The sequence below is a fragment of the Balaenoptera ricei genome, chromosome 3, assembly GCF_028023285.1.
Source record: "Balaenoptera ricei isolate mBalRic1 chromosome 3, mBalRic1.hap2, whole genome shotgun sequence".
NCBI lineage: Eukaryota > Metazoa > Chordata > Mammalia > Artiodactyla > Balaenopteridae > Balaenoptera > Balaenoptera ricei.
The window spans coordinates 40,454,785-40,473,697 of NC_082641.1; the positions used below are offsets into that span (position 1 = coordinate 40,454,785).

An 18,913-nucleotide genomic window follows, 5' to 3' on the forward strand; every position below is an offset into this window, starting at 1 on the left:
GAGGGGACTAGATCCATAGAAAGAAGACAGTCCCCAAGAAGTCAAGAAAAAGTCCCAGTAGGAATAGTTGAGCTCTCAAGCAGTAATAGCAGGAAAATCTTATCAGAGACTTTCATGTTTGTTTCAAAGGTCTGGAGTAGTAGAGTAATTTCTGGTGTAGACAGTGTTCAGCATGTGACACTGGTAGTGTGGATGAAGTAGAGTTAAACAAATCAAGAAACTTGGAAGTCAGGGAATTGGGTGAGTCTGTCATGTGGATACTGACGTGTCCACAGATGATAGAGAAAACCATGAATCATGCGCCAAAATTTACACTTTATGAAGAAGGAGCTAATGGTTTGGCTATAGAGCACTAGCTCTAGTGAATAGATATTCTTACTTTATTTTAAGCAGGTGATTTGGGGAATAACTATCTGAAGAAGCTATCAAGAGCAAGGAGGACGATGACCTCTCCTCTAAGTCATTAGTCAAATAAAAGAATTAATACAGGGTAACTGAGAAAAGTTAAAAACACTGAAAAGAAAATTCAAACATGTTCCACAGAAAATACTATAAATAAACTTTGGTGTTTCTTTCTTAAAATTCAGATTCTAGTGGTTTAGATACATAAATTTTTAAATAGATATGGATATATTAAGTGAAAATAATTTTAAAAGTCATAGTTGTTTTTAGCATTTCTAGAAGATTTTCCTTTTATCCAAAGATGAAGAAAACCTTCACGAGGACTTGAGTAAGAGGTATAATCCTGAGATGCTGTATGTATGGGGTAGGAATGTCAGATAAAACCTTCCTTAGAAAGCACATGAAATGCACAGCTAACGTTAAAGAAGAGACATGGTCAATTAGTTTTAATAGCATGAGTATTCAGGAAAATTTGGTTAATGATGACACCCTCATTTTACTGAATCAATACCAGGGGGTGTTTTACAATGAAATGTCTCTCTCTAGTGAGTAATTTACAATAAATAAATCCATAAATCTATCAAGGCAGAAAATAAAGCCCCTTTGTTTGTCTGGGAATCTATAATGTATGCATGGTTAAAGATCAGTAAGAACTTTTGACACCCAAGTTCCAGGTCAGCAAATGGTCACTAGAGCTCTGGTAGTAAATTTGGGAAAGGCTATTCAAAATAATCCAATCATTACAGATTTGTTTACTGATCATGAAAAACCTATGCATAAATGGCGAAAGTATATACATTCAAAACATGGATTACATTTTTGGGAAAATAGTCTGCTCACTTGACATGCTGTTAAGTTTTATCCTTCTTAGATGTTGGTTAAGTGTGCATGTTCTGGAGTCCAGCTGTCTGTTTCACAATCCAGCCGCTTACTAGTTGTGTGACCTTGAACATTTTACTTGACCTCTCTATGCCTCAGTTTCCTCAGCTGAAAAATGAGGTAATAATAGCACTTGTTCACATAGTACTTTTGAAAATTAAATGAATTAGTCTGTGTGTAACACTTAAAGCTGAAAACAATACCAGGCACAGAGTAAGCACTCAATAGCTATAGCCCATATATATATATATATATTTTTTTTACCTTTATATATTTTCTTACATATTTTCTTGTAATACTTTATAATGTGGATTTCAGTATTATTTAACTTTTTAAGTCATACAGAATTTTTTTGTATAGCTTAATAATTTGGGCACTGGATTTTCAATAGGGCATGTGTTAGAACTTCTTAAATATTAGAGTTATGAAATAATAATATGTACCTTTGTTAAAAAAAATGATCTTATAGACACTATGACACCTGGAAACCAGGTTATTTCTTTCTCAAAAATTGAACTGGATTATAAATTTACAATTCAAGGTCTACTTTTCTTATTCTATGAATAATTACCATCTTCAATATGAGTAGTTGTAGAAGTAATTCTTTTGAATCAGTGTAAAGTAAATGAAAGGTGAGATGTGTTATAGTGAGTTGGACTTTATTCTGTTGCAAAAAAACAAACTCATGTTTCCTCAAGTGAAGCAATGTATTTTAAGGATGCATAGAGAATTAAGGGAAAGAGGAAAAGCCACACTGCCAGGCTTAATAGAATGATGGAACCGAAAGGTCCTTTTGAGAACAGTACAAATGAAGATGGTATGGATTATCTAGTCCTTCTTTGTACTTTATTTCATAATCTGACATGGCCATTGGGATTGGTCACATATATGTATTTCCTTGGCCTCCCCTCTGAATCAGATTCTTCATGAGTGACGCCCTGAAGCTGGTATTCAAAAACTTCTCCTAGTTCTGGTCATGTTGTTCAGTGGGCACTTGCCCATGACACATTGTTGAGAAGCACTGTTCATCCACCATGAGCTTGTTGATTTAGCTCCTCTTTGTCTCTGCCTCTAACCACCAACTGACTTTATTTTCCCTGTCTCTCATTTAGTCTCTCAAAGGAGGATCAGATCACTTCTATCAAACACAATCTTTAATAAGTAATCTATTCATAAATTTATATATGTATGTGTATATATGTGTATATGTACATATGTGTGTGTATATGCTCACATAAAATTGTATGTGTACACACACACAAATACTCATATGTGCAATTGTACAAGAGCAAATACATTGTTCTAACTTCTCCTTTTGGACCCAGTTCTTGAACTTTCATTTTCAGTGCTTCTGCTCCTCTTTTTTTTGTCCTTTTTGAACTTGCTCGTCCTAATCAACATTTGCTATTCATTAAACACTATGGTTCTCTTTTGCATCTTTGTGAGAAGAACGGTCACACTGGGTAAAATTCTTGGAGAACTAGATTCACTGCTTGGTCTCCTTTGTTGCTGTTGTTGTCCTGGGTTTCTGACAAAATTACAACATTACAGAAAGAGTCAAACGGCTCCATGCAGTATTTTAAAATCCATTCCAACTGTGAGCTGAGTGAGCTGCAGGTTGGACAGACTGCCAAAGTCTGAGAGCTTCAGCATTTTCTTAGTGTCAGGATCTACTTCAATGATTTCCTGATCCAGGGCTGAGATCTCAGGAACAAAATTACCTTTCCTTTCTCTCTCCTCCTTCTGCAGCATGATGGAGATACCTCTCATGGGACCACTCTGAACCCCCTTCATCAGATGCCTGCTGTCTTGTGGAAATTCTTGCTGAAAATAACTGCAATCTCCTTGCACGTGTGCTTATTCATGTGGAAATTGTTGCCCAGGCACATGTAGTACTTCTTTATAAAGGCCTAGGCCACCTTCTTCACAGTTTTGATGCAAATGCTGCCCATGTTGCTGGGTGCCTGGTAAAAGGGTCTTCTTTTGTTACTTCATTTCCTACTGCCTTATTAGAAGTTTCATTTATCTATAAGATGTACCAGCAGGTGACAAAATATGTCTTTATCAGAAAACAGAGATTGAGCCTATCCACTGGGATCACAATGTGGATGTAATAGATTTGATGAATACTGTTGCAATTTTCAGAGTAGCAAGATTAGGTACACATGAGAAGGAAAAACATTATTGAGATCAAGAGTTTAAAGGAGTACACTGGTAGAAATCGAACTTAGTGTCAGCATTTAGTTCATTGTTCTCAGCACGGTAGAATTTGATCCTGATTAGGAGCTTTATACCTTGACATAAGATAACTGTAACTCAGCAATGTGTCACAGATGGTGGGTCATTCTTCAACAGTATTATAAGAAGCCTGTACTACTTCGTCTTTTTACTACTCAACTAAGATTAGATCTTTGAAAATAAATTCATGGGTGTTTATTCACTACTTTTGCTCATCTGTGTACAGTGTGCCATGTAATATAAATGCTGAGCTTACAGAGAAGAAGCAGAAATGGAAAGATCTTAATCGTTATGCATAAAGCTTAAGAATCACTGTTATAAGGAAAACCATGGTAGTCCTATTTGTCAGTAAATCATGAAGGCAATCAGTGGGGATTTATTTTCTTAAATCTTAAAAAGAGGCATTAAAAGAGAAATAGTTTATTGTCTCTTGCTTCCAGATGTTGTCATAACTGCATGTTGAGACATGGAAGTGCAGCAACCACCTTGGTACCATATCGAGAGTCATAGATTAAAGAGTCATGCTTGGGATGGCAGAGAGGAAAAGGGAAAGACCATTGTTTCAATGACCCAATTACATTGTCAAGTCACTGAATTAGTCAAACCTGGAGCCACTCTCTTCCTAACTCCTTATTATTTGAGACAATAGACTATTTAAAACTGACTGTTCTGTTACTTGCAGCCAAATGCTTTGTAACTGATTTGCATAGATTAATACATTTGTTATTTTCAAGAAACCTATGACATAAGGAAAGCAAGTCTTAATATCTTCATTTTAAAGATGAGTATTCTGCAGTTCAGAAAAATCAAATGAGTCACTTAATTAGTTAGTGGCAAATCTACAATTAGAATTCCAATAATTAATCCTGGAACTTAACAGGAATTACTATATAATGTCACATTGCCTTTCAAAAAGAACACATGCAGAATCACCAAAGGCTAACGGTCAGACTTCTGTATATAGTGCCTTTCTGCTGAAAAATATTTCAAAGGGGTAGGCCCATTCTACTCTAAGTAGATAGCTAGAAGTTATAATAGAATGATTGCCCAAGTAGGAAACACTATTTACTGTACCTGCATTCTTTCAAGTGTTTATTCAGTTACCCATTCAACATGCAGGTATTGAGTGTCTTATATGTGTCATGAAATATACCAGCAGCTTGTGCTGCAGAGAGAAAGTATAGATAAACTTGCCTGAAAGAATCTTACAGTATATAAATCTTAACAACTGGCAAAACACTCTTAAGAGTTCCTTCACCTGCACAGTAAGAATTACTATAGTAGGAAATTCTTCCCACCTTCCCCGTTTGATACAGTAAATAAAAAACAATATTTGTCCAGGGATGGGGGTAAAGTAGCAGTGATTATGATACCTTCAAATCCTTAAAGAATGAAGGGGTAGTGGCTCTTGTCTGATGTAGGTTGGGTTCTCCGGAACCAGGTTGAAATGGAGTTTGGTGTAAAATATTTATTAGATACCAGCACCTAAGGAAAGAAGGAGGATAAAGCAATATGGGCAGAAGTCAAAATTCAATGCAGAGCTTATAAATTTTGGCCAATCCAGCTGGGAGTTCTGGACTTAGTATGTTTTTCTGAATGTCCCACATTGGTAAGTGACTGGCCTTTTATACCCTGCCCTGATCAACTGTTGGATGAGCATGACTTCAGCAAAGCAATTCTCTGAAGCTAAACAGATTCTGAAGGAGCTCACAGTTGGATACTCTCTTCTGACCACACTCCATACAAGTAGGCAGCAAGTTCTTCCTCAGAGGGGATCTGGGTGGCACACCTCTGTGTTAATCTGTCCATAATAATTCCCATTTAATTCATCAGTAAGGAATCTGAAAAACCTATGTGAATTATGGTGGATAAGAGTAGGCAATTGAAAAGTCAACCAATAATCAGAAAGAATTGCAATATTTGATAGGCCTCTATAGAAGCCATGAAACACACACCTCTTCAGGGATCATAATTGACTAATGGCACTGGCTGTTCCACTTTTGGATCCACTACCATGCTTGCACTGAGTCCACACCTCCCACAAACTGCTCCCAGTCAATGACTGAGAACAGCAAGAGTACTAATGCAGTCCCATTCCTGCAAGATGCAAGATCCTTTCATTAACAACTGTGGCCTAAGGACTTCCCACTAGCCTAGCCAAAACCTTTCTGGAATAGTACTGTGGTCTGAAACTATTTTAACCTGGGGTAGGACAAATAACGTTCCCTCAAAGATGTCTGTATCCTACTCCCTGAACCTGTGAATATGTTACCAAATCATGGGGACACTAATTGACCATGTGACTAGAACTGTCCAGCATGAGTTGAACTCTGTCAGACCTACCAAGTCATTCTGTTAGGTAGGTCCAATAGCAATCAATTTCAAAGTGGAAGCAGTGCACCTGGAATCAACCTTGAGAAGGTTCATGTTGTACAAGTAAGTTTGCATGAAGAGGTGGCCTAGAACCCCTATAATCTGCTACAATTGAAATAATGCCTCTCCCTTGGTGTGTATGTATGTATATATATATATATATATATATATATATATATATATATATATATATATATATTTATATATATATATTTATATATATATTTGGCTTCATGAAAGATTGCCAAGACCAACTAACAAAGAGAATATAGTTTGAACTTTGTTCTCAGATGGGTCAACTTGGCATGTGAGGACAAGCTAAATATAAACTACTCATGAACCACAGACCCACTCAAAGTTGGTCCTCATTGGTAAGTGGAAATCCTTCCAAAGGGCAGGGCTTCAGACAGTACATTTCATCACCTTTCTGTGAAGAGAGAAGTATCCCGAGATAAGTGTATACTTGGAATAACGTGTAGGGGCAAATGTCTTTAGTCAGTTGGGCAGAAACCAGAAGGAAGCAAGATTTAAAGATCCAGGACAAATGAAATCAGGAAAGAGGTATATGGATGGGCAAAAACAGAGAGGATCTTTGTAAAATAGCACGTTACGGTAAGCACTCAATCCTTGCTGCTTGTGATTATTATTATTGTTGTGGTGACTGTTAATTTATTGTTCTACCACTTCACGATAGGTTTAATTAGGTCTTGTTCATTAATCTTGTTTAGTATTTTGTTGGCCATTTTAGTTTGCAGAAATCTCTCTTTATCTTATTTTCTTGCACTCTTTCTTTGAAAATCTCTTCATTTTCTCTACTCTGTCTTTGTCAAACCTCTATTGATCAGATTTTGGCCATCCAGAGTTTAAATTCTGTACTTTTTTTTCTTTCAATTTTTGAATCTCATTGCTTTTTTGCTTTTGTTTAGGAGTTTTCCTCAATTGTACTTATACTCCTTCTATTTGGTGTTAGATTTTGGAAGCTAGTGTTCAGTTTCTAAGAGTTCTTTTTACTGGCTCCTTTATATTGGCATCTTATTCCAGAGTTTCAGAAATATTTTTTTCAACTCTATGTGAGGATTCTACTTAGAGTTTTGTTTTAAGTTCTATACTGTACTTCAAATCATTTCTTTTTTCTCCTAGGGTTATGTTGTTTATTTCTCTTAATTTTTCTTGCCTATGTTGTTGGCTTTTCTCAAATCTTTGGTGACCCATAGGTATTCATTCATATTTAATAATAAACTTACCCCAAATAAAGTTTTACAAAGCTCTGTGCACATAGGTGGGTTTGCTAATGTATAGGTGAGAGGCTATGATGGTTATCTGGGAGCCAACATCATATAGGGGTGCTCTAAATGCCAGAATGCAAAGGTCTTGACTCTAGGGGTCTGTCACCTATGCTAGCTGCCTAGCTCTCCTCCAGATGTCTCATTCACTTTGTTTAGGTAAGAATACTTGCATTTTGAGCCTAGGGGAGAGGCCTCAGCTGCTGCTGTTCTATTGGAAGGTACAAGCCAGTCTACTCTTCCATATATGGACTTGTAAAATATCCTCTATTTTTTCCACCCACATATTACAACTACCCTTTCGTAAACGTGATATTCCCTAGTGCTGGGCCTCTCTAGAGTTAAACCAAAAAGATCAAACATATCCTCAGCTAGAACTCTCTGTTCTGCTTCATCAGTCAACAGAGTTAAATAAATATAGTTCTTGCTTTCAAGAAGCTCAGACTCTTGGGTTTTTGACAAACACATAAATAGATAATTATAATACAATGTGAAAAACACAGTGATATATTTATATAGGTGTGATTGCATGATCATAGAGACAGGGTGCCCAAACCCATTTGAGAGTCACAGTGCTGAGCTTTTGTGGTCAGGTAAGATGTCCCGGGAGTGAGCATGATTTTTCTCAAGGCCTCATGCCTCACCACTGATGGATTATGGGATCACAGACTTGGTTTCTGGTTGTTAATTTTAGTGTCATCATATGAAAAGGGGTATAATTCTATATTCCTCATAGGGTATTTTATAACGATTAAATGGCATGATACACATAAAGCCCCTATAAAAATGCTTGGACCTAGAAAGATCTTGCATATAGAATGCCTTCAATAAATGGTAGGTACTCATTTTCTTCAATTCTATCACATACTTTTATCACATTCTATCTTCTCTAAGATGGGAATTCTCAGAGAAATGTGTCATCTGTCAGGCAATGGATTAGGTTATGATATAGTTGTCATTGCTTGATTTTGTGTAAATTTAGAAATGCTTGGAAGGTACCTGCTTGTCATCTCAGTTGAGATATTTTTATTGGTAGTTCTAGAATTGATTGAACTTAAAAATAAATCTTAAATTCTTCTTCCAAATGTCTTCAAGAAAATAACTCTATGATGCAGAACTGATACAAAAGCCTTATCATATATACAGAAAAACTCTGCAATTAAATGTAGTAGAGGTTGCCAAATCTCTCTGGATAGCACTAACATTTTCAAATCTATGACAGGTTAGTGTGACAGATTAATTCACAATGGGCTATGGTTTAGGAGATAACATTTTCTCTGCCAAAAACTTCTAGCTGACTTTTAAGAAAAGTTGAGTTACTCCTAGAAATTCATATCTGAATTAAAGGGAATAAATAAGTTTTTTTTCAATCTGCTTTAGAAGTGTATTGTTAATGTTGGAGATGCAAAACTATGAGCATGGATCAAAACATGCATGTTATCTTCCTCATAACATGTAAAACTGCCTATGTGCATGATTAAATCAGAAAATCTTTTAACAATGAACTCGATTTTTCTTACTATGCTAAAGAGGAAAATAATGTAAAAATCTTTGTTAGTCAAGAGAGAGGAACAAAACTACAATTATTATTTTTTTTTGGTAGAACACTAAATGGATGTATCAGTTACCAATTGCTGTATAACAAACCACTCCAAAACTGCATGGCTTAAACCAGTAAATGTTTATCATACAATTCTGCAGATTTTTAGGCAGTTCTGAAAAGAATCAGACTCAGCTGATCTTGACTGGGTTTGCTTATGATTCTGGGGTCAGTTGACAGGTAAGTTTTGACAAGCTTGTCCAGAATAACCTCAGCTGGGACAACTTGTCTGAATTGCATGTGTTCTCCCACCCTTCAGGAGGTTAGCCTGAATTTATTCTCATTCTGGAGAAGGGTGCAGAGAGGAAGAGAAAGAGTGAGTGGAAGAATGCAATGCCTCTTGAAAGCTAAGCTCAGAACTAGCATATCATCACTTCTGAGACAGGTTTGCCAACACAATTCACACAACCAGACCAGATATAAAAGAGTAAATGATAAATTCCACATCTTGAGGTCAGGAGCTACAAAATAACGTTTCAAAAGGTACAGATACTTAGCGGAATAAAAGAATTTGTAGATCCACATATTTCAACCCCAATCAACCAAAATGGGGATTCAGCATCAAGCAAATACTTGCTTCAATATAATTTTTGTGCTTCAAATATTTCTGCTGCCAAGTAACTTCATGTTTGTGATAAGTCACGTGATGTTTTTAATTTTAATTTTTAAATTGAAGTATAGTTGATTTGCAATGTTGTGTTAGTTTCTGCAAAGTGATTCAGTTTTATACATATATATTTATGTGTATATATATATATATATTCTTTTGCAGAGTCTTTTCCATTATAGTTTATTACAACATATTGAATATAGTTTCCTGTGCTATAGAGTATGGCATTGTTGTTGATCAATTTTATGTATAGTAGTTTGCATCTGTTAATCCCAAACTCCTAATTCGTGATTTTTTTTAAAAATTTAACCTTAGGTTTCGTATTTGTAAAACAAGGAGGTTAGATAGATCCTACTTTATGTTTTCAAACAAAATTCTTCTCACCCAAAGAGATTTTACCATACTTCCTTGGGAGATGAGATGGGAGTGGGGCATGCTTTTCCCTCAAAATCACTGATTTAAACATCTCTAAAGAATATTTCCATTCTAAATCTTTATCTCCAAAGACTACTCCTGAGTTCTTCACTTTATTTTCTACACCTATATACTCTTTCATTAAACAGTTCATCCATTTATAGATATAATGATTACATATTAATCCAGAATTTTTCTTGAATTCTATTTCCTTCTCTCTAATTACTAAGTTATTTTAATGCAAATTTCTTGACATTTTCCAAATCCAATTTATGTTATGTATCTCTGCTCTCTACCAAGAAAGATGAAAAGAAATTGACTTTACCTCCTGCCTAAAACAGCCAATAAATAAACAAAATAAATGGAAAACAATTTTTTTTAAGGCACTGAATATTTGTCAATGAATGTCATTGATCCCTGACCTGGGAATGTGACAGGTACTATCACTACTGATTCTACTAATATTGAAAATAATGAACAACTTTATGCCAATAAATTAGACAACCTAGATGAAATGAAAAAAATCCTTCAAAGACACAAACTACCAAAGTTCACTCAAGAAGAAATAGATAGCTTCAATGGCTTAATATAGCACTATTTCACTTGATCATTTTTGATTTCCTCATCTATGTTTATGATACCATCATTTTACTGGTCTGCATCTTTGAAATCTCAGAATTATTATTTAATATTTTTACTTCTTTTTCTTCAACATTAATTATTAACTCTTGGTAAACTTCTTTCATAATATTTCTCTCATTTTAATCTTTTTTTTTTCCATTTCCTTTGCCATAGTCCTCTTGTTGTATAATTTTGTTTCTGTAAGACTCTCTATCTTCTTTTTTCAAATAGACCTGGCATGTAGCATAATGCATAACTAGCATTTAGTTAGCAGCCAGAGGATATTTGTTGAATGAATAATATGGTGGTTAAGTTCATGAGTTCTGAAAATTAGGGTGCCAGAATTTTATATCAGGCTTTTAAAATCTATCTTTTGGAAATTTTACCTTTCTCATTTAAAAAAAAATACTAACTCTATCTTCCTCATAAAGTTGTTATGACTATTATATGAATTGGTACAGATTGATCACTTACAATAATAACTGGTATAGAGTAAATTCTCAAAAAACATTTTCGACTTTTACAAATGAATGAAAGAATAAATGCATGAATCATTGCACTAAAAAACCATGAAATGCTTTTAAGCATGGATGTGCCAAAGTCTTATCAGTGCTTTAAAAAATAAATTTGACAATGTGAACAATGGATTAAAAGAGGGTCAATCTAATGTCAAGGAAGTTCATGTAGAGTTTATCCACATCCAGCCCAGAGATAACAAGCAGGTGAATTAAGGCAATAAAAAGGGCATTAAAGTCAAGGGGTCCCTTTCTCCATCTTCGAAGCCACCAACGGTGGGTCAAGTGTTTTTAACATTCTTAGTCTCTCTGATTTCTCTCCTTCTTGGAAACAGTGACTGCCTAAGACTGAGGTTTAACCAGAACAACAGAGAATAACTCCTGCTACCAGGCAAATAAGCATTGAGTAACAATTAAGAGGGTAATGCTGCTGAGAGACACACAAGAACATGGAGAGAGACAATCTCTGAGCTTTAAAACAAAGAAAAGAATAAAAGCTGAGGATGGAGCGAGCATTGAGAAAGTCTCCTTGGCATACAAGCCCTCAATGTAAACACAGTATCATTAGAAAATTTTGAACCCTGTTTTCACTGAGGGTAACCATAGCAATGACAAACCTCAAATCCACTTCATCTCCTCATTCGATTAAATTAAACCCTGATACTAAAGGAATAACAAAAAGAATGCTGTTCCCATTTCCAGACATTACAACTATTTATTTCAGTCTCTATTATGCTACACAAAATATATAGCACTCAACCACAACAAAAAATTATGAAGTAGAGAAAAAAAAAGGAAAAAAACAACTCACTGCCAAGAGGTTAATAAAGAAAAACTCAGATATAACACATATGTTGCAACTGAGAGAAAATTTTTTAATAAATATAATCAATGTGTTAAAGGTTCTAATAGAAAAGGTGGGCAAAATGAAAAATCAGATGGATAATTTCAGCAGAGATGGAAACTATAAGAATTAAATGGAAATGCTAGAAACAGAAAACGAAAGCATGTAATAGAAAAGAAGAATGCCTTCAACAGGCTCATAGATTCAGTTAAAGAAAGTAGATGCAACTTAGCTAAGGAAAGAATAAAAGACCTAACTTGAAGATAAGTCAAAAGAGGTGACCCAAACTAAAGATAAAATAAATTAATAATAATAATGATGACAATAATAGAATAAAAGACTAAAGGATTTAAGAACTTTGAGCCAATATCAAATGAGATAACTTACATAAAATTAGAATTACAGAATGGGAAGAAAAAATATTTGAAGAAATAATTGCCAATAATTTTCCAAAGTTTACAATAACAAACCAAAGATCCAAGAGCCCAGAGACACTGAGCAAGATAAATTTAAAACACACACACACGTATATATTACCAAAGCCAGAGAAAAAGGAAGAACTTCTTGAAAAAAAAGAAAAATGATACATTACCAATGGAGAAATAAGAACGACATAAATTACATTACACTTATCAGAATCCACGCATGTGAAGACAATGGAGTGATATTTAAAAGTGCTAAAAAGAAAAAATTCACTTTCCACAAATATACTTCACAAATGCATTTAAAATAAAGACTCTTTCAGAGAAACAAAGAGAGAAATTATTGCTAGAAGACCAGCACTAAAGGAAATATTAAGGAAGTTTATCAGGTTGAAGAAAATTATACCAGACTGAAACTTGAATTTGTACGAAGAAATGAAGTTTACTGAACATGGAAGGTAAAACAAAATAAACAAAGGTAAAAAAAATAAAATAAAATAAATTTTTTTCTTCCTTTAATTACTCTGAAAGGTAACTACCTGTAATAGTCAGAGGTCTCCAGGTATACATATGAAGAGAGGGGGGTGGAGAGGGAGAGAGACAGAGACAGAGACAGAGACAGAGAGATATGGAAAGAGAGATAGGTACAGAGAGAGACAGATTTACTGTAAAGAATTGGCTCATGTGATTATAGCGGCTGGGAAGTCCAAAATCTGCAGGATGGGCCAGTAGGCTCAAGACCCATGAGAGCCAATGGTGAAGCACTAGTCTAAAAGTAATCTGCCAGAGAATTTTTTTCCATACTCAGGAAGGCCAGTCATTTTTTCTATTCAGCACTTCAGCTGGATGGGGTCTACCCACATTATGGAGGGCAGACTGTGTTACCCAAAGTTCACCAATTTAAATGTTAATCTCATACAAAAACACTCTCAAGTTGACACAGAATTAACCATCACACTATCTAAAGCAAAAATAGTAGCAATGTATTTTGTGTTTATAGAATATGTAAAAGTAATATGTGTGACAAAAATAGCCCAGAGGTTGGGAGGTGGAAATTTTTAAAATATATGTATTTAAGGTCATTACACAACATGTGAAGCAATGTAATATTATTTAAAGGCAGACTCTAATTAAATTAAGTTGTATGTTGTAAAACTTAGGAAATTCCTAGAATAGTTAAAAATGTATGAATAATAAAAAAGTAGAAAAATATAAATCATAAATAAATGCTTAATCAACCCAAAGGAAGGGAGGGGAAAAGAAAGAAAATAGCTCCCCTCCCACCCAAAAAAAAGCAACTGAATAAGCAGAAACAGGTACCATGATGGTAAAATTTTTACCAGTCATTTTAATAGTCACACCAATTAAAAGAGAAATTGTAAGATTAGATTAAAATGCAAGATCTGACTGTTGTCAACAATAAACACATTTTACATATACAGTTAAAGGATGGGAAATGATATAACATGAAAACAAATTTTTTAAAAGCTGGAGTAGCTATATTAATATTAGACAAAAAAAGACTTGGAATAAGAAATGCTACCACAGATAAAGGGAGCTATGACATAATGATAATGGACTCAATTCTCAAAGAAAACAGAGAAATCCTAAATATGTATGCACCCACAACAGGGTTTCATAATACATAACGCAAAACTGGAAGAGAAATAGACAAATCCACAACTACAGTTGGAGACCTCAACATTCCTCTCTCAGTACTAGATAGAACTAATTGGCAGAAAATGAAAGTTAAAATATTGAAGGCCAGAAAAGCACTCCCTATCAAATTCATCTAACTTACATATATAAAATTCTTACGACAGCTCTTCTTCTTATACACATTCTTAACAAGTGCACATGGAACATTAATTAAGATAGATAATATTTTGTACCATAAAATCAACCTCATTAGCTTAAAGAAAATACAAATCATACAAAGGTTATACTCTGTCCATATAAAATCAAATTAAAATTTTAAAAATTGATAACAAAAATATATTCTTAAAATATTCTAATATTTGAAAATGGACTTCTAAATAAATACAAAACAAAGAGGAGAAAATAATAAGTGCAGAAATCAATGAAATTAAATTAAGAAAATTAATAGAAAAAATTAATAAAAACAAAAATTAGTTCCTTGAAAAAATCAATAAAATTGATGAACTTCTACCCAGACTGACCAAGAAAAAAAGAAAAAGAAAAAACTCAAATTATCAATATTAGGAACAAGAGAAGATGCATCATTCAAAACCCAACAGATATTAAAAGAATAATAAGGGAATAGTATTGTATTCAGATAAATTTGAAAACATGGATGAAATAGATCAATACCTTGAAAGACACAAACTACCAAAGTTACTCAAGAAGAAACAGATAATCTGAATAGTATTATATTGTGAAAGGAGCTATGCCAGGAATGAATGAGACGTGACCTAAGGACCTCTATGTTTACTGCCTGAGCTGCACCTTTGCTAAAGACTCTGAAATAAAACTGCTGAATAGTTGGTGAGTTGCCAAAAGGAAATAATAATGCTGAGAATGGGACTTTTTCTGGACAAAGAAAATATACCTTTCCCTAGGGACAAATGAGATGTGTTCTATAACCCAATTATATGTACAGAAAAAATTTACACTCCAAACCAAATATTTGGTAAACAATTTGTATAACCCTGCATGAACTTTCCCTGTTTTCTCATAAAAGCCCTCACCCATTTTCCTCTGTTGGGACAATATTCTGGGTTCCTCAGGAATCTGTGATTCATAAATTGCAGTTCTAAGACCCCAGATTAATAAATTGCCTTTTTGCCTCTTTATAGTTCATGGTCCCTTCAGTTGACAATATCTACTGTAGAAATTGAATTTATAGTTAAAAACCTTCCAACAGAAAACTTAAGGCCCAGATGATTTTACTGCACAATTTATCACACATTTAATGAACAAATAGTTTTAATTCAATCTTTTTATAAAACCTTTTAATGATGAAAACCTGAACATTTTACACTTAAGATTGGGAAAAGGTAAGATTGTTCTCTCTTTCCACTCTTATCCACCATTGTACCAGGGTCCTAACACCAGTTCAATAAGGCATAAAGAAGAAATTTAATAAATATAAATTAGAAAAGAAGAAATAAAATTCTGTCCCTTCGCAAATGATGATTGTCTACATAAAAAAAAAAAAAACCTCAATCTAAAAAACACTATCATAGAACTAATAAGTGAGTTGAGAAAAGTTACAAGTTTCAAGGTCAGTACATTAAAATCAATTGAATATACTAACAATAAAATATTGGAATTCAAATTTAAAGTACCATTTATAATAGCACTGATAATAATAAAATACATAGAATTAAATCCAACAAAATATATTTACTAACTTTAGGTTGAAAACTACAGAATATTGATGAAAGAAATCAAACAAGGCCTAAATAAATGGAGAGATATACCTCATTCATGGATTGGAAGACAATATTCTTAAGATGACAATTCTCCTCTGTTGATCTATACATTTGAAGAAATCTCAATCAAAATCCAAACAGAACTTTTTGGAGAGATGAACAAGCTGATTCAAAAATTTATATGGAAAGAAAGGAACTAGAATTGTCCAAAAAAAATTGTGAAAAAAGAATAAAGTTGAAAGGCTCACACTAATTGATTTCCAGACTACAGTGTGGTATTGTTGTCAAGGCTGGCCCATAGATCAATTTAGCAGAATAGAACATCCAATAATGTACCCACACAAATACTGGCAATTGATTTTTGACAAAATGCAAATACAATTTAAGCGAAAAAGAAGAGATTTTTTCAGATAATGTTGCTGACAACAACTGGTCATCCATTTTGTAAACAAAAAACAAAAAATTTAATCTAAACCTCACCTATTAACAAAAATTAGCCCTAAATAATTTAAAGATCTACCAAGAGACATAAAGCTATAAAATTTGCATAAGAAAACAGAAGAGAAAATCTTTTTGACCTTAGGTTAAACAAAGAGTTCTTAGCTACATCACCAAAAATATGACCTTTCAGAGAAAAAAAAATGATTAATTGGACTTTGTCAAAATTAAAATAGTTTGCTCTGTGAAAGACATTGTTAAGAGAATGAAAAAAGAATTCACTGGTTCCACATGAAAGGAGCTTAGATGTCACCATGCTGTCCTAATAACAAGTAAAAAGCTGAATAGATTAAGAAATCTACAATTCTTCTTGCATCCATAAGATAGGGGAGGACACAGAGCAAAACACTACTCCCAAGTTTGGACACAAACAGACAGATAAAGGGAGTCTTGGCTTACCAGAGCAGAGATTCACAAAAAGAAACCTCCACGGGAACCACGGGTGGGTAGGAAAACTTGAACTTTAATTGACAAATTGCTGAAGGCTCAGTGCAGACAACTCAAGAGATTAAAAACTCCAGGAAGACTCAATCATCAGCATTGTGAGATTTGCCACCAGGAGTGGTAAACTGAACTCCCACGGTAAATATGGAAGAGAAATCCCCTCAGCCTCCTGGCAGGTGGGAGGGAAAAGGAACCATTTTGAAAGACTGCAGAGCATTCCATTCCTTTTAACGAGGCCTACCTTCAGGTGAAACTAGTTAACTAACCAAGGGGAAGAGAACTACCCAACTCCAGCTGACTCTAGCCTTCTCCTTGGGAGAAGGGAAATACGTAACAAACTCCAGCCCACTCTAGCCATCCGGTCCCACCCAAGGGGGGGAGAAAAAAGGAAACCCTGTGAAGCTCACAGTACAGAGGCACAGGCTCACTAAAAGACTGATACCTAATCATAGGACTATAAAACACTTGCCCTCCCCCCTCACGCCTCACCACCACGTTACTAAAGGCCTCTAACAGCAGTTCCATTTTCCTGGGATAGCATATCTGGCTATCAATCAAAACTTACAAGGCTTAAAAGGCAAAAAGCACAACTTGAAGAGACAGAGCAAGCATCAGAAGCAGACCTGGAGGCAGGGATGTTAGAATTATCAGGTAGAGAATTTAAAAACTGTGATTAATATGCTAAGGGCTCTAATGGATAACGTTGACAGCATGCAAGATCACATGGGTAATCTAAGCAGAGTGATATGAATCTGAAGAAAGAATCAAAAACAAGAAACGCTAGAGATGAAACTCTGTAACAGAAATGAAGAATGACTTTGAAGGACGTATAAGTAGATTGGACACAGCTGAGGAAAGAATCCCTGAGCTAGAGGATATATCACTAGAATCCTCAAAACCAAAAAGCAAAGAGAACAAAGACTGGCAAAAACCAGAACAGAATATCCAAGGACTGTGGGACAACTACAAAAAGGGTAACATACATGTAAACAGAATATCAGAAGAAGAAAAAGAGAGAGAAACAGAAGAAATATTTGAAACCGTAATGACTGAGAATTCCCATAAACTAACGTCAGACACCAAACCACAGGTCCTGGAGGCTTACAGAACAACCAAGAGTGAACGCTAAGGTAAACTACAGACTCTGGGTGATTAAGATATGTCAATGTAGGATCATCCTTGGTAAAAAATGTACCATTCTGGTGAGTGATAATGGGGGAGGCTATGCAGGCATGGGGGCAGAACGTATATAGGAAATTTCTGTATCTTCCTCTCAATTGTGTGGTAAACCTAAAAGTAGTCTAAAAAAATAGTCCTTTTAAAAAAAGGCAAGTTTTACTATAAATCAGGGGCAGAAGTGCTCTAAGTGCACTTAGAGCAGTGCAAAAAAAAAAAAAAAAAAAAATAGGATAATTCATAGACTAGGAGAAAATATTTGAAAAATCCATGAGACAAAGGATATGTATCCAGGAAAAAATATATATCAATACGTCTATATTTGTGTATGTATACATACATACATGCATAAATTCAAGAATAAGAAAGCAATCCAATAAAAAATGGACAAAACTTTGGGGAGACAGTTCACCAAAAAAGATAGACAGATGGCAAATAAGCACATGAAAAGATACTCATAATTATTTGTCTTTAAGGAAATGCAAATTAAATCAATTTTGTACCACCATTGTAGTGGTACAAGATGCCACTACACATCTAACAGAATGACCAAAAATTTTTATTTTTTTTTAAAGAAGAAGAAATTAACAATACAATGTAGCTGCAAGGATTTAAAACAACTGGACATCGATGCATTGCCTGTGGAAACATACACTGTAGAGTCACTTTAGAAAACAGGCTTGTCTTTTAAAATTAAACACATATTTCCCATATGACCCAGCAATTCTAGATATTTACTGAAGAGAAATGAAAACTCCTGTTCACACAAAAATCTATATGCAAATGTTTAGAGCAGCTTTACTCATGATTGTCAAAACCTGGAAATAACTCAAATGTCCTTTAACTGGTGATGGTTAAACAAACTGATACCCTCATGTAATGGAATACTAACACTATAACGGAATACTAATCAGCAATAAGAAGTAACAAAATGATTGATACATGCAACAACGTGGATGAATTGCAAACGCATTTTGTTAAGTGAAGGAAGCCAGGCCCAAAAGAGTACACGCCTACACCCGGATGGTTCCATTTACATGACGTTTGGGAAAAGGCAATACAATAGAGACAAAAAACAGATCGTGGTTGCCAGGGCCTAGGGTTGGCAGGAGGAGACTACAAAAGGTTAGGAGGACATTTGGAGGGATGATGGAGCCATTTAAATCTTGGCTGTGTTTGCCAAACCTCACAGAACTGTA

The 18,913-nt window shown here is 34.6% G+C and overlaps 1 long non-coding RNA gene and 1 pseudogene across 3 annotated transcripts in view; both read right to left on the reverse strand.

The window, feature by feature from the left end:
* LOC132362225 (uncharacterized) overlaps window positions 1-18,913 on the reverse strand; it is a 745,765-nt gene that overhangs the window by 316,026 nt on the left and 410,826 nt on the right. For 2 of the 3 annotated variants that reach the window (XR_009502304.1, XR_009502305.1), the window contains exon 4: window positions 4,893-5,004. The exons of the other annotated variant lie outside the window; for it this stretch is intronic. This is a non-coding gene — a long non-coding RNA (uncharacterized LOC132362225). The remainder of the gene's footprint in view (window positions 1-4,892; window positions 5,005-18,913) is intronic. 3 annotated transcript variants of the gene reach the window in all.
* On the reverse strand, window positions 2,839-3,233 carry LOC132363600 (small ribosomal subunit protein eS17-like; annotated as a pseudogene).